Raw genomic sequence first — 16,599 nt, forward strand, 5'->3', positions numbered from 1 at the left:
GCTCCACTATAAGACATGCTACAACACTCCACAACCTTCCTCTCCACTCTATGACACTCTACAACCCACTACTCTATGACAGTCCATAACCCCCCACTCCACTTCCCACTACAACACTCCACAACCCTCCACTCCACAAAGCTCCACTCCACTTTACTACACTTCACTCTACGATACACTTCACAACCCTCTACTTCTCTCCACGACACTCCGCAACTCACCACTCCACTCCACTCTTCAAACTCTGTACTTCACTCTATGCCACTCCACAACCCTCCACTCCACTCTATGCCACTCCACTTGACAACACTCCACTCTATACCACTCCCTTTATGCCAGTCTACTACACTCTACGCTACTCCACTCAGTCACATTCTACACCACTCTGTGCCACTCTCTTCTACATCACTAACTTTTAGCCATGCTGAACAGAAACCTAGCTGGTGTACAACATGGCTAAGAGACATAGGCAAAACCAATAGCTCTTGCATAGGCAAGACCTTTTGACTTAACCAACATTTATTACTCCTAGGAGTTTGAAAACCACAATGGTGCTGAAATAATTTCCAGAGTGGGGTTGCTTCCATCAACGTTGCATCACTGAACCCATAGGGATTGTGAAAAATAGAAATGTCACCCAAAAAACAAGTGTAGCAAATGAGCCTCGCCTATTCGTGGAAAGGGTGTAGTTTACAGTGGTTTCCAATCCTTTTTGTAGTAAGAGTCACTTCTGCAAGGGCGGCGCCTCCGCTAAGGTGGATGAGCATTGCCCCACTGCTCTTTGCACAGGAAAAATAAAATTAAAAGAACATAGTTATTATCATTTTATTTTTCGCAGATTCGGGGCTGAAGGCACAGGGTGAGGAGTGGTTTGCACACTCTAAGTTGTTATCACTGCTTGACCGGCCGTTCTGGCCTCGCCAAACAGTCATTCACACTTTGCACGTTCCATACCAGGCTGCATTACACAACCTGGTGGGGAACATGCCTAGGCCCCCAGTCCCCATTTGAGTTCCGATCCACGGTACTCAGACCAATCACAATGCTGCATTTTCAGTGTTGTGATTGGCTAAGGGGAGCCAATCACAACGTTGCGTTGCATTGTTGTGATTGGTTATAGGGAGCCTAGGTGCTTCCTGGTTCCGGAGAAGAGCAGAAGAGACTCGGCCAGCAGACAAGTTAAGTGGTATTTTTTTATTTTATTATTTTGACCCCTCGACCCGCATTCCCTGCCAGCCGCTACTGCACTTATCTTCAATGAAAATCATCCCAAGCTACTAATATTTTTAGTGTTGTAACAGTGACCACAACAGACAAGATTACAGTAGTGGCCACCCTATACAAGCTGTGATCACCTCAGTGCATCAGGCATGGTTGCTGGCACTAGTGTAAAACACGCTTTGTCAATTTGGAATGCCTCTGCACGCGTAATGCATAACAATCATAGTTGCAATGCCTCTGGCACCAAGGTAATAACATTAGCAATAAATGCCACATGATTTATCACTCAAATATCAGCTTTAGAACATGGTTTCATGAGTTCTGAAAATACACAAGTTGTCTGAAATACACTGCCTAAATTTTGCTCTACGTATATTATTAATTCAGCCAAGCAGAACATTCTAATTTAGTAGGCTTTGCTGCACACTAGAGAGCTACTTCTAAGAGGCTGGAGAGCTGCCAGTAGCTCTCGAGCTAATTGTTGGAGAAGCTTAGGGTAGTTTGTAGCGGGTGGTGCATTTTGGAGCACACTGTCTCAAATATATTACTAAAGCATGGTGCGGAAGCACATAGTCATTCATGGACAGCATATTGTCTATTGAAAAGGCCACTAAATTTGAAGGCATACAGTTTTACTGATAAACATATATAGTGCACAAACCATAATGTGTGGAAATTGTGTTTCAGATAATATTTGTCGTTTGTGCGTCACCAAGGGCCAGATCTAGGTAAATTAGATTTACTGATTCATAAATACCGAATGTTACCGATTCGGTATTCATGAATCGATAAATCTAAGATAGGTATTTATTCAGTAACAAATACCGAATCAGTAGGATACGGTATTTACTGATTCGGTAATTACCTAATCGGTATTTGCCATTGATTCCTATGGGCCTTGAAGCCCATAGGAATCAATGGCAAATACCGATTCGGTAATTACCGAATCGGTAAAAATACCGAATTGCCAAGAGGAACAGGGTGTCACTTTGACACCCGGTTACACCCCTGTTTCTGGCTTGTGTGCCATATGGCACACATACATGTCACACATACATGTCCTAAGGGCATGTATGTGTGTCACATGGCACAGGTGTACATGCAGAGATGTGCATGTACACAGGAATTCGTTATTTACCATGCGATAGTACTACATGGTAAATAATGAATTCTTAGGTCCCTGTGGCACTGTTTGCAGTGCCACCTACATCTGGATTTACAGAATCGGTAAATTTACCGATTCTGTATTTTACCGAATCGGTAAATTTACCGATTCTGTAAAATAAAGGCCCCCTACATTTCAATACCCAAATACCGGTCGGGAACGGCCGAAATCGGCCGTTATCGACCGGTATTCGGTCTCCTACATCTGGCTCCAGGGGCCCGATGTAGGTAAATCTTTTTTACCACTTCATAAATACCGATTCATACCGAATCGGTATTTAAGAAGTGGTAAAAAAGAAAAGGGCAGATGTAGGTAATTTTATTTTAAAAATTACCGAATCGGAAGGAATCGGTATTTACCGATTCGGTAAATACCGAATCGGTAATGCCCATTGATTCCTATGGGCATTGAAGCCCATAGGAATCAATGGGCATTACCGAATCGGTATTTACCAATTCAGTAATTACCGATTTCTGCAAGGGTGCAGGGGGTGTCACTTTGACACCCTCTAGCACCCCCAATACTGGCTTGTGTGCCATGTGGCACACAGACATGCCCTAAGGGCATGTCTGTCTGTCACATTGCATAGGTGTGCATGCACACATGTGCATGCACACCTGGATTCGGTATTTTAACACCCAATTGGATTGGGTGTTAAAATACCGAATCTGAAAGGCCTGTGGGACTCAGAAGAGTCCCACCTACATCTGGAAGATACCGAATCGGTAAAAATACCGATTCGGTATCTTACAGATTCTGTAAATTTACCGATTCGGTAAATATACCGAATAGCAGGGCACGAGTCGGGGTACCACGCGGGTGGACGGCATCCCCCCACTTATTTCCGAGGGTTTTTCAGGGTGGATGCCGTCCACCCTGCTAAATCAAAACCGCGTCCACCATAAAAAAACGGGAGCGCGGCGCGCACAAAGTAAATAAAGCATTTCCGGGTGGGCGAGTGGCTGGCTGAATCCTGAAGTTACCAAGCACGCCGGTGGTCACCACGCCCCTGCCATTTGTCTGTAATTTTAACCGGGCACAGCTTGCCCCCACCTCCCTTCTAGACTCCGATGCTGTATGAAAGCTCAGACCCCCAGCAGCACCGTAGAGGCACAGCGGGATGGCAACCCTCACACCTCCAGCCCTTGATGAGCTGTTAAAAGGTGCTTGAAGGTGACTGAGAGGGAGGGGCTGCAGGTTCAGGAGCAGGAGGCATCCATTCACACGCAAACAACCCTGAATGCGTCTTGTATCTGCTATTTAGAGGGGGGCTCACACATTCCATTTCTACCCAGGGCCCCAAACATCCTAGACTCGGCCAGATTACACCCCTGATTACACCGAGGCAGCACCTGCTTCTCTTCACCGAGCTTAATTACTGTCACTAATTTGTAAGCAAACCTCGGTTCTTCAAACATGCATAATGTAATACAATAAAGAAATGGCACAATCGCACCCACACTGATTAACAAAGTATGGAGGACAATCAGTTCAATCAGTTCTCTCGGAGTATCTCCTGTAAGTACTGTATATCACAGTGGGGGATGGATTTTGGACAGAGAGCCTGTCTTCTCGTTGTCTTGTGCAAGATGATACTAGAATACTGCATGCCCACCCCTGTGCCCACCCTGGTGGATCACGTTCCCTCCCCTGTGATGACTCCTGCTCCTGTCCCCCCATGTTGTGGCTCCAGTCCACCCCCGCCTGTGATGGCTCTTGTCCCCCCCTGTGGTGGATCCTGTCTCCGCCCTGGGTGGCTTCTGTCCCAGTCCTGGAACGGCCCCTGCAGCGAGGGTGAAGTTCTTGATGGGCCTCTTCTCAAAAGGGCTCAGCTCAAAATGAATATGGAAAGGTGGGTGTGTAAGTAAGTGAAGGGATGTGTGAATGGCTGGATGAATTAGTGAAAGGGTGAATGGATGAATGCAAGATTGAATAAATGGGTAATGAGAGAGGATAGATGGATTGATGAGTGAGGGGAAGGATGGAGAGAAAATGTAAATAGCTGGATGTATGGGTGGAAGGGTAGCTGGATGATTGATGAGAGGAAAGATGGATGAGGGGAAGGATGAGGGATGGAGGGAAAGGATGGATGAGGGGAAGGATAAATGGATGAGGGGAAGGATGGATGGATGGAGGGGAAGGATGGATGGATGAAGGGCAGGATAAATAGATGGGATGGATGGATGGGTGAGGGGAAGGATGGATGAAAGGAAGGATGGATGAGGGGAAGGATGAAGGATGGATGGATGAGGGGCAGGATAAATGGATGGGATGGATGGATGGGTGAGGGGAAGGATGATGGATGAGGAGAAGGATGGATGGATGGAGGGGAAGGATGGATGGATGAGGGGCAGGATAAATGGATGGGATGGATGGATGGGTAAGGGGAAGGATGGATGGATGAAGGGCAGGATAAATGGATGGGATGGATGGATGGGTGAGGGGAAGGATGGATGAAAAGAAGGATGGATGAGGGGAAGGATGGATGGATGACGGGAAAGGATGGATGATGAGGGGAAGGATGGATGGATGGATGATGAGGGGAAGGATGGATGGATGGATGATGAGGGGAAGGATGGATGGATGGATGATGAGGGGGTGGGTGAAAGGATGGATGATGAGGGGAAGGGTGGATGGATGATGAGGGGATGGATGGATGGAGGATGAGGGAATGGGTGGATGATGAGGGGGTGGGTGAATGGATGGATGGATGATGAGGGGAAAGATGGATGGATGATGAGGGGAAGGATGGATGGATGGATGATGAGGGGAAAGGATGGATGGGTGATGAGGGAAAAGGATGGATGGATGATGAGGGGAAGGATGGATGGATGATGAGGGGAAGGACAGATGGATGGATGGATAGATGGTGAGGGAAAAGGATGGATGGATGATGAGGGGAAGGATGGATGATGAGGGAAAAGGATGGATGGATGATGAGGGAAAATGATGGACGGATGATGAGGGGAAGGATGCATGGATGATGATGGGATGGATGGATTATGATGAGGGGAAGGACAGATGGATGGATGATGTTTGGGTGAAAGGATGGATGGATGGAGAGTGGGTGAAGGGATGGATGGATGGGTGGGTGAAAGGATGGATGGATGGAGAGTGGGTGAAGGGATGGATGGATGGATAAGTGGGTGGGTGAAAGGATGGATGGATGGATGGATGATGAGTGGGTGGGTGAAAGGATGGATGGATGGATAATGAGTGGGTGGGTGAAAGGATGGATGGATGAGTGGGTGGGTGGATGGTGGATGGGTGAAAGGATGGATCAGTGGATTGGATGGTGGGTGGGTGAAAGGATGGATGAGTGGGTGGGTGGATGGTGGGTGGATGATGGGGGGTAAGTGGATGAGTGAAATGATGGATGGTTTGATAAGTGCAAGGGTGAATGAATGGACATATGAGTGAAAGGGTGGGTGTAAGTATGGATGAGTGAGTGAAAGGGAGGGTAGATGGACAAAAGGATGAATAGATGTGTGAAGGAGTGAAATGATAGATAGATGGATGAGTGATAGGGGCAATGGATGGATTCATGAGTGGATGCGTAGATGGATGGATGGATGGATGGAAGGAAGGCTAAGTGAAAGGGTCGATGGAGAGAGAAAGGGAGGATGGATGGATGACTAAAAGAGTGGATGGGTGGAAGGATTAGTAAGTGAAAGGATGGCTGGATTGGTGAAAGGGTAAATGGCTGAATGGATGAGTGAATGGATGGATGGGATGAAGAGTGGATGGATAAGTGTACAGATGGATAGGGTGGGTGGATGGATAATGGAGGATGAGTGAAAGGATGGATGAGGGGATGGATGAAGGGATGGATGAGTGAAATGATAGATGGAAGGATACATGATGGATAGGTTTGCAAATGGTTGAATACTTTTGGAAATGGCTGGGCTTACTTATATACTATTGCGCGACCTCTGATGTGTCTGTAAAACGTACCTATTGTCCTGAAGTTTTGTCCTGAATTTTGACCTCCTGTCCAGAATTTGTGTCCTGAATTTTGACCCTTTGTCCTGAATTTTTACACTCACCATCCTGAATTTGCACCAATGCCAGTTGGTCACCCTAATTCTTTGTGCGGTAGAACCGAGGCTCTTTAACACAGCAGCATGAGAGTGACGAGAGAGAAACCTGGCAGAGTGCTGCCAAAGAGCTCTCTCACTCAGAATATTTCATTATTCAAGTGATCGTGAACAATTAAGGGTAAACTGAGATGTGAAAAACTAAACACAATGCGATGCGGCTGCACGAGACTTGAGGGGTTAATTAAGTATTAGTACTAGCAAGTGTGCTGTAAGTTAAATTAAAACATTTTACATGCACTGTGCGCCTCGTGCGTGTAGAATCAGAGTCCCACTAGACCCGGCCCTGCCAATTAAGTGCCGGCACTAAGCACTGGCACAAATTAAGCCCTGCATTGAACAATTGACACCAGGCTACAAAATGTAAGTAGTATGATGGTGTACCCTTGTGTGTTCTTCCGTGTGTCGCTGTTTCCACATGGAATGTTTAATGATGACAGCAACGCCCCCTTCTAGTTTGTGTTGTTGGTCTGAATTGTATAATTTTGTGGAATGGGGAGGTGTAGGATGGCACTGGATTGTTCATTTAAACATGACTCCATGATGACGTCTGACTTGGCATTACGTACGTCAGTATATTTTTAATTTAGGCTCATTCCTGTCAGTGTTTGGATAATTGCACTACTGGATAGGGGGGCACAAAGTTTTGCAAAGGTGCTGCCCGCTTTCTTCAAGGGGTCCCCACAAAATGACATCATGAGCTAGGCCCACCCCGATTTTATAGTAAGTAGTCTCTGTAAAGGGGGAAACAACCATTACAATGCATGAGTCATAATCGGCCCTTTTTTTAGGAACTATCACAAAAATAAACAGTATTAATACAAAGTAAAGCAATGTTTATATTTTGTTGCACTGAAGTAAATGAAGGCAAATAAGTCAAACTAAAATATACCAAAACTAAATACATTTCCTAAAATAAATAGAAATAAATAAATCTGCTAAAATAAATACAATGTCCAGTTAATATATCTAAAATTTAGGCATTGACCCAAGTTAATGCCCCGGCAGCTCCATTGTCTTCAGCCAAGATTCCCAATGTTAGACTAATGTTCTGATTTGTTACCTTTGCTGCAAATTGTAAAGCGCTCTGATATCCTTCGGGATCAAGTTCGCGCTATATAAAACTTTATAAATAAAATAAATAAATCTAGCCACAGCTAGAGAGAGGCAGCTGGGACAAAACTATTTAATATAGAGTCGCTAGTTTACAATAGGTGGGGAGATAACATATAACACTCATCGATAGAATAACGTGAATATGGAGGCCTACTGTGTGTAATAGTCATTGTCGAGTGTGGGAAGCAGCCTCTCTGGGAACCTGTAATGTATACAAAATCTTGCAGTCAAACTTTCCTGTAGCGTTTTGAAAATGTGTTCATGTCACCTTCGCCAAACTTCATCCACATTTGGGCTGCTAATTCCTCCATGCAGGGACCTTAAGTCACAGGCTTAAGTACCAAGCAGCTTCAATTGTTAAATCTTGCATTAAATGCAAATGATAGATCTGCCTTACATGTGATGTCACTTCCTGTTGTGATGTCACTTCCTGTTGTGATGTCACTTCCTGTGACCACGCCTACCTTGGAGAGTCCCCCCACTTCTTTTTTTAGGACTTGTGCCCTGCCGAATAGGTAAATACTGGCCCCCTACATCTCAAAGTGCCAAATACCGGTCGGAAACGGCCGATTTTGGCCGTTTCCGACCGGTATTTGCCACCTACATCGGGCCCCAAGTGTCTTGATTTGCTCTGGCCCTATCAAATGTTTGTTTCCATCATACTTAAGAATTACAAAAAAAAGCGCTTCAAATGTGCTTTCCTAACTGCTGACCTATTTTGAAATATTTGTACAGTTCATTTACAGGTTCTTACATTTTGCTGTGTGTTTTAAAAAAATGCATCCTGCTGCCCTTCCTTTCACACCAGCAAGATTGTTACATAGTTCATTTTACAAAATGCTCCCACTTTGCATTCAGAGAAACAAAAGTAAACACCAATTTCCATGTCAGCAGCAATTTGTCAAAAGACGCTGCCTTTGAGTTCTGTCTTTGATCACTTCAAATGTGACAATATAATCACAAAATGTAAAGGCATCTTTATTGCTCAATTGCTTTCCGAACTCCAGCAGGGTTATTTTGCAGCACCCTTGCACTCCTACTTCCAGCGCCGATGGTAAACAACAGACTTACCAATGGCGCGATGCGTTTTTCAGTATTAGGTATGCTTAGCTGGGTACAGACAGCCCTTTAAATTGTGCCCTGAAATGCTCTGTAATTGGATGACAGTTTGTACGTTCATCCAACCAACTCGTTCAACGTAGGGTGGAGGCCTATGCTTACAGTCAGTTTCTGAATGTATACACCCTCTCGAATGTATGCCCAATGCAGTGTATCCTGGTGCAAGGAAACAATTAGACATATTGCTTTTTGAAGTTCAAAATGAATATATTGTTACGTATGTAACTTTCCGGAATATAGGTATGCATGTAAACGAGAAAGGTGTCAACCCTGTTGTATTCGCAACAAAAAAGGTGTGAAAAACAGAACATGATGTGCCAGCACCTGTCTGAGTTCTGGATCGCCTTCTCCATTCCCACTTAGTTAATCCCCATCAGGACCAAGCACTAGGCAGCAGAAACACTGGAAAACAGGAGTTTTCAGAGGCTGAAGGACGTGCAGCCAGTGCAGGACAGGCTAGGCCCCTCTCAACTCTGGGCCCCTGCTCTGCCAGCTAGCCTACAGCAAGTCCCAAGATTTGATGGGCAGAGCTGTTAATGCGCTGTTCATTCTCCCAGCTCAGTCATTTATACTCATCTCATGAAATTGACAGGATCTTTAGCCTGTTGTGAACAGAAGAACATTTCATCCCTTCAGCATCCCACTCAATAGACAGGGTTTAAATTACTCTGTTAGCAGTAAGCAAGTGAGTGACATAAACAATTTCAGAATTTCCAGGGGTTACAGAGCACAGACAATGCCTGTATATATGTACCTTTTAGTTAAATATAACTTTTGAAGTAATTTACTTTTGTGCTACAAGAGGCTGCTAGGAGCCCCACTGAGTCCAGCGGAAATAGGTAAGAATCTCCCAGCTTGGTGTGACTCTATCCTATGGCAACTAACAGCCTGATTCATCAATCTCCCGTTTTGCGAGGCCCTAATAGCGAATTATAGCGATTCGCTATTAAGGACTCGCAAAACGGGATTCATGTAGGATTAGTAAAATTTATTGCGATTCCTACTGATTCCTTATTTGCGATTAGCAAATTGCTAATTGCAAATAAGGAAAAACTCCCCATTCATTCCTATGGGCCAAAAGGCCCATAGGAATGAATGGGGAGTATTCCTTATTTGCGATTAGCAATTTGCTAATCGCAAATAAGATTGCGATTTGAAGGGTGCCAGGGGGTCCAAAGGACACCCTGTAGCACCCCTCAAATGCACATTTGAACAGGTGTTGCGCACACACATGTCCAGAGGACATGTGTGTGTGTAACATGCAAAAGAAAAAAATGCACTAAAGTGCTTTTTACTCTTTTTTCGCAATTTACCACCAAGTCAGACTTGGTGGTAAATTGCGACCAAATATTGCGAATTCGCAATTTCCAATTGGTTGATGAATTGGATTTAAGGAATCTCTGTTAGAGATTCCTTAAATCCAATTCCTCTCAAATATGCGATTTCGGTAATAGCGATTTTTGCATTTGGGATGATGAATCCCAAATGCAAAAATCGCACTCGCAAACGGCCAGATTCTCAGAATCTGGCCATTTGCGAGCGCAATTCATGTTGATGAATATGGCTGAAAATCTCTCTTGTGTTTGGAGAAGCCCAATTTGAATCTCAAGTCGCAGAGACAGATGTTCTTTCTGCCCCAACTACCATGACACCTCGAAGTGGCCAGGCCCCGGTGACATCGAGACAAGGCTTATGCAACATTGTCTAGGCGGGAACCCCAAAGAATGAGACAATGACATTGCAGAAGTTGTTATACCAGGCAGCTAACCTCTGCCTCATTCCAAAAAACTCGGCGCAAGTCACTGTGACATGTGTGGTCCATTGAGTGAAATGCTTTCCACTTGTCACAAGTTTTCTCAACTTTCCAGTTTTTTTTCTGAGGTCAATACATTGAGCAGCATTCATTGGGCTATAGCAACACTTGTTATTCACTGCACTAGAGGCGTACTGAATAAAAAGAACTTACGGTTTTTATTCACTGCTTCCAAGTGGCCCAGAGAATAAAGGTAAAGCCTTTTTGTGCATTTTCACAGCACAAGGACTCCCTCGGTTTGACAAGCTGCAGGGCAGAGGCCTGGACGTGCATTGTCACATGCTCCTTCCTTAACTTCGAACAATTCTAGCACCTTACAGTGTGTCTCTGCAATGAGGCCTGCCATTGGACCAGTTCTTCCTATGCGCAGCCACAAGCACTGTGCTCATTTTAGGCATTTCATGGCACTGTGACTTTCCTGTGTTGGGTGGAGTCTGCCCGGGAGTAAAACACCCAATTCTCGCTTTTGTCTTCTATTTTCATTCCTTGAAGGCATGGCATCTTGATTTAATGAAATGCCATACATTCTTTTACACTGAACGAAGCTTGATGAAGTTCCTCTTCGTCCTTCTCACCGGGTCCACCATCATTGGTAGGCGGGGGTGATCTGCTACCTAAGACTGCTCCTTCCGGGCACTCGTGCTCACGTTGAGCTCCCCCTTCAAACACTGTCCAGATCTTCAGCCATGGTGCTGTTCTCAATGTTCTCCATCTGTGTCCTGGCTCGCCTCATGCAACTCCCTCTAAGCCCAAAAGTATGTCCACCAACGGTACTATCTGCTCCTCAGATAAGGAGCGATGCCTCTGCCACCATTGCCTTGTCTCTAGTGTCCTTGAGAAAGGTCAAAGGCTGAGTTCCCCAGCTCTTTCCTTCTCCTATGCATGGGCCCAGCTCTCCTCTGCCCACCTGGCCAACCTCAGATGCCAAGGAAAACAATAACATCGCCCACACCTTGGACGATACCAACAACAATTTTTTCTTTGGAAAAAACGGACTCCGTTTTTCATGCTCCCAAGGCTGACAGATCGATCACCAATGGTTTGCAAGATATAACCCCTAACGCTAAGTGCCAAAAGATATTTCAGTAAGTCTTGTGCGCTGTATAAATTGTAATTTATTTGTTCACTTTAGTAATGAGAAGCCATTTCACGTTTATGTATACGCATCTCATTTTCATGGCATGTTTATGGGCTTTTAAAGAGATCTTCGATTAACTAAAAGTTTATAAAGATGCATCATTTTCTTGCTTTTGTTTTATTTTTAATTTAAATCCTAGTATCTTATGGGCATTACCGAATCGGTATTTACCGATTCGGTAAATACCGAATTTTGCAAGGGTGCAGGGGGTGTCACTTTGACACCCTCTAGCACCCCGATTTCAGGCATGTGGGACATGTGGCATGTCTGTCTGTATGCACACCTGCAATCAGTATTTTACCACCCAATTGGATTGGTAAAATACCGATTCGGTAAGGCCTGTGGGACTCAGAAGAGTCCCACCTACATCTCAAAATTACCGAATCGGTAAAATAGGCCACCTACATCTAGAATAGCCATTTACCGGTCGGCCGTTACCGGTCGGTAAATGTCGACCTACATCTGGCCCTATGTTCCTTACTCATTCTTAAATCACCATTGACAATATGCTTTGGTGCCTTAAAAGGGTTGCAGTTTATTTAACATCACATGTGCATACAATTTAGCAAACTTCATTTTCATATCACTATTCACTTAAAGTCTATGCTACACATTACATTTCCTGATCTTCGCATTTTGTTTTGCTCGCAGTATAGACCCAGCCGCCTCAATTTCCCGGGAGGGAGGGGTTCCCGTCTGGGCTTTCGATTTTCGGGTCTAGGCTTCAACTTGCTACCGATTTGTAGGGTGTCCGTCTGGACCTGCCTGGGCTGCAAGTGCCGTCCCGCTTGCCCTGGACATTTTCGTGGGTCCTCCCCTCTACCAGGGCTCCCTGCCGTGCGGCATCCCAAGGACCTTAATTGAGCATCTACTCTATCTTTCCTGAGGCTGAGTCCTGCATTTCGCTTCCTCAGTACCCTTGCCGTTAGGCATCCCAAGAGTCCTGAGGGAGCATCACATCTACTTTTTCTATGGCGGCACGCCGCCCCTGGCCCCCTCAGTGCCCTTGCCGTGAGGCATCCCAAGGACACTATGTGGGCCTTCCATCTACCTTTTAGTTAGATCATTCTTTCTACTACCTTCCTTGTGTTCCTCCCGCCACGCTATTTACGATTTCCCGATTGGAGGGAGCTCTCCCCTTTCCCTGGGCTTCCTTCCTCTCTTAGTTGGACCCCATTTGTTCCAGCACCCCTCCAATTTTCAGCAGCATCATGTCCATCCCTACCCCGGTAAGGTGCACCCCATCCTCCATGTGATAGCCTGGAAACCTCAAGTTTATGAAACTGTGTCTAACGAAACCCCAACCATTGGCCCTGCAAACCTTCACCATGGTGATATTGAGTTTCCATCTGGATTTTTCCACCGCTCCCAAGTCCATGGCCCTCCGCCATGTCTTTGGCACTATAATCTCAGAAAAAATTACTTCAGCCGAGCGTATCAAGTGGGCCAGGGCACTGAGGCTTTTTTGCATATTTTTTAGGAAGACCCGGCTGCCCAATGCTGCAAGTCATTTCCTCCCAGGTGGACCACCACCACATCCGGTCTGCCACCTTGCTTCATTGCTTCCCGCGCCGCGGGTAGCAGTTGTTCCCATTTCATTCCCAAGCACCCCCACCAGACTATGTCGGTGCCCATTGTTGCGCCCGCGTCACGTAGGAGTGACCCACGATCCACACCTTCTTCTGTGCATTGTTCGGACCTAGACGCGGGGAGGAGAAACAGTACAGTGTTGGGTGTACGTAGCGCTTAAATGCGCTGGGTGCCCAGCACCCTATCCCCTTGATTCACTCGCTTTCCAACCCCAACCCTGCGGCTGTAGTGGCTTTCCCTATTCTGAAAGAGTGGGAACCAAACTCTTTTGCAGGAAGTCCCACTGCTTCAAGGGTCTTCCTCATCACTGCTATGAACTGAAAGCAACTGAGGAAAGACCCGTCCCTGTGCCTGAAGAGAGGCCCGCTGCTGCCTTCCCGGGCCCAAGTATTCCTGCAGTGTATTCTGGTACTTTTCCCTCTGCCTGCTTGGTCTGTTTTGGACCGTCGTAACAGAATGCCCATGTACCCTTTGCCTATTTTCACATCCCTTCTGTTGATGCATGCTGTCCCTGGGTCAACGACTGATGGGGCTACTAACTTGCTGATCCTGTAGGCCCCAAAGTATGCCAGTGTGAACGGTGCTCCAAAAAGCCTGGCCTCCTGCCCAGAGGAGCATACTCCTGTCAGGGCCCCCACTATCCCCTGCAGTATGCTAGAGTGGATGGAACGCCTTGTATCTTTCTTTGCTTGCTGTAACCTCTCTGCGATGGGGGTGGGGGAGTTGTCCCTCTCTTGGGCATGCTAGCCCTTTTTATCCCCCGCTCGCCCTCACTGGCTCGCCCCCTGATTTGGGGGCCCGTACTCGCCCTGGGGGGACCAATCCTGGTCACCCACTCTTTATCGGGCATGTAAATGGGTACGGGGAGGGGCTTCTAGCCTCTGGACTTTGTTTGACCAGAGCCCCCATCGGGTGCGGCTTTGCCTTCCCGGCCCGGGATATGTGATTGGGGAGGGGGCTGCTGAAGCGCGTGGTGTGAGCGCTGAGACCGCAATAATTACTCAGGACACTCGTGCTCTTTTACTGCGTAGTCCCCACTGCCGATCGTGGGACACGCCCCCTTTATTTATAGCTGGCGCGTGACGACACGCGCTAGCGCCAGTGTAACTTCTCCGACGTGGGTAGACTGCACCGCTACCTCACGTCGGAGATCGGAGGACACTACATTCCTTCTAACCTTTATTAGACAGCAAACAATGATCAAGTAGATCTATTACCAGTCACTAGAATTCCAGTCCCAATTCGTCACACCATGAAGTCGGCCAGCCGGGAGGATGGAGCTGAGTTTTTTCGCAGGCCATACCTGGAGTGCTCTCCCCGTGACGATGGCAGAGACGGGGCCACCCCTCGCTAGGCTTGGCTCACCTGGGATCTTGCGGGAACACTCGGAGGACTCGCAACTGGTGTTCCCGGCAGGGAAGGTGCGCCCTGATCTGACCGGGTCTCATACCCAGTGGTGGTTGGCTCGTGGTCACCATCTGGGACTTACCCCTATGCTGGTTGACGTGGGCTGGTGTCCATGTTTTCTGATGCCGGCTGGTGTGGAGACCCAGCATCCACTTTCTTGAAGAACGAGATGTTGCGGGTGACCTCCTCCGTTCCTCTTCTGGCGGTTATCATGGTGATGTTCGAATGGAAGCCGGAATTTGCTTCCTGGGTACCTGTCCTTGATATAGACTCTGTCTCTCACTTGAATGACAGACATCCAGGCCCGTCGGTTGGCACTGGCCTGGTCATTGGAGCTGGTCCAATTGGCTAGGGTCTTTTCCGGGTCGATCTGGGACGGGGTCCAGCTCGGGTAATGTGGGATAGTGTCTCGCACTACTCGGCCCATGCTTGTTGGTCCCGGAGCTGCCTCAGTCGTGAGATGGGGCGTCAAATGGTATTCCCTCAGGAAGCTGTATATGGCCCTCTCGAGCGGTGATCCATCGGCATGCGCAATGCGTATCACTTTGTTGAGAGTACGCATGAATCTCTCTACTTCCCCATTTGCCTGAGGCCGGCGTGGGGTCACTTTCCGGTGTTGCATCCCCCAGGCTTTAAGATAGTCTGCAAACTCCTGTCCCTGGAAGGGTGGACCGCTGTCTGTCTTCACCACTGTGAATATTCCCTGGGTAGCGATGGTTTTCTCAAGCTTGGTGATGACCTCCATGGCTGTCTGACCTCCCACGATCTCAACCTCAGGGTATTTCGTGTAATCATCGATGATTACCAGAGCATAGCGTCCATCTGGGAGGTGTCCAAAGTCTACACTCACCCACTCCCCTGGTCGCTGAGGTTTCTCCTCCGTGATGGCGGGGTAAGAGCGATCTGGTTGGCCCGCTGGCTGGCACCATGCGCATGCCCTGACTGTTTGTTCAACCAGTGGGTCCATTCCTGGGAACCACACCTTGGCTCTCAGTCGGCTCTTGGTTTTCACCATGCCTTGGTGTCCCCTGTGTGCGAGGTCCACTGCCTGTTGAGCCAGACTTAATGGTATCACTAGCCACGGGCCTCGGAGCAGACACCCGCTGCTATCGACCGAAAGTTCATCTTTGAGTCGCACAATTGATTCCAGAACAGTCTTTGCTTGTGGCGTCCTTCGGGTCATTGTGGATTGAATGGGCTGCCAGTCATTCGATTGGACTGCGCTTACGGCCAGTTGCAGGCACTCATCACTCCGGGTAGCTTCTACAATGGTCTCGAGACTCATGGGCAGTGGTCAGGATCTTTCCGATATAAGACGGACACATTCTTCCGTGTCTTCGGCATCCTCCTCTTCCGCTTTGGTTGCTTTCCTGGGCTGCCTCGAGAGGTAGTCAGCTGGGTTGGACGAGCCCGGTTTGTACTCCACCCAGTCGTATCCCTGTAGTTGATGTATCCACTTTTCAATCTTCGGCGGAGGTTTGGACGCTGATCCTTGAAACACGGAGATAAGGGGCTTGTGGTCTGGGGACACTGTGAATGGATGGCCATACATGACGTGGAAATGTCAACAGGCCCAGTGGATGGCGAACGCTTCTTGTTCAATTTGCGAGTATCTCTGTTCTGTGTCCATCAGGGACCGACTCGCATATGCTATTGGGGCCCACTCTCCGTTACCTTGCAGTTGAGTGAGTACTGCTCCAAGCCCATGGGGGCTGGCGTCCACAGCGACGTTGGTGGATTGGGCCGGGTTGAAGTAGGACAGCGTCATGTCTGCTGACAGAGCTGCCTTAGTGTCTTTGAAGGCTTGCTCCTCCTCAGGGCCCCACTGCCATGTGGTGGAGGCCTTTGTCAGTTCCCTTAGAGGTTTCGTGAGATTTGACAAGTCTGGGATAAAATGTCCGCAAAAGTTCACCATTCCCAGGAAGCTTCTTAT

This window comes from Lissotriton vulgaris, chromosome 11 (assembly GCF_964263255.1).
Source record: "Lissotriton vulgaris chromosome 11, aLisVul1.2, whole genome shotgun sequence".
Lineage (NCBI taxonomy): Eukaryota > Metazoa > Chordata > Amphibia > Caudata > Salamandridae > Lissotriton > Lissotriton vulgaris.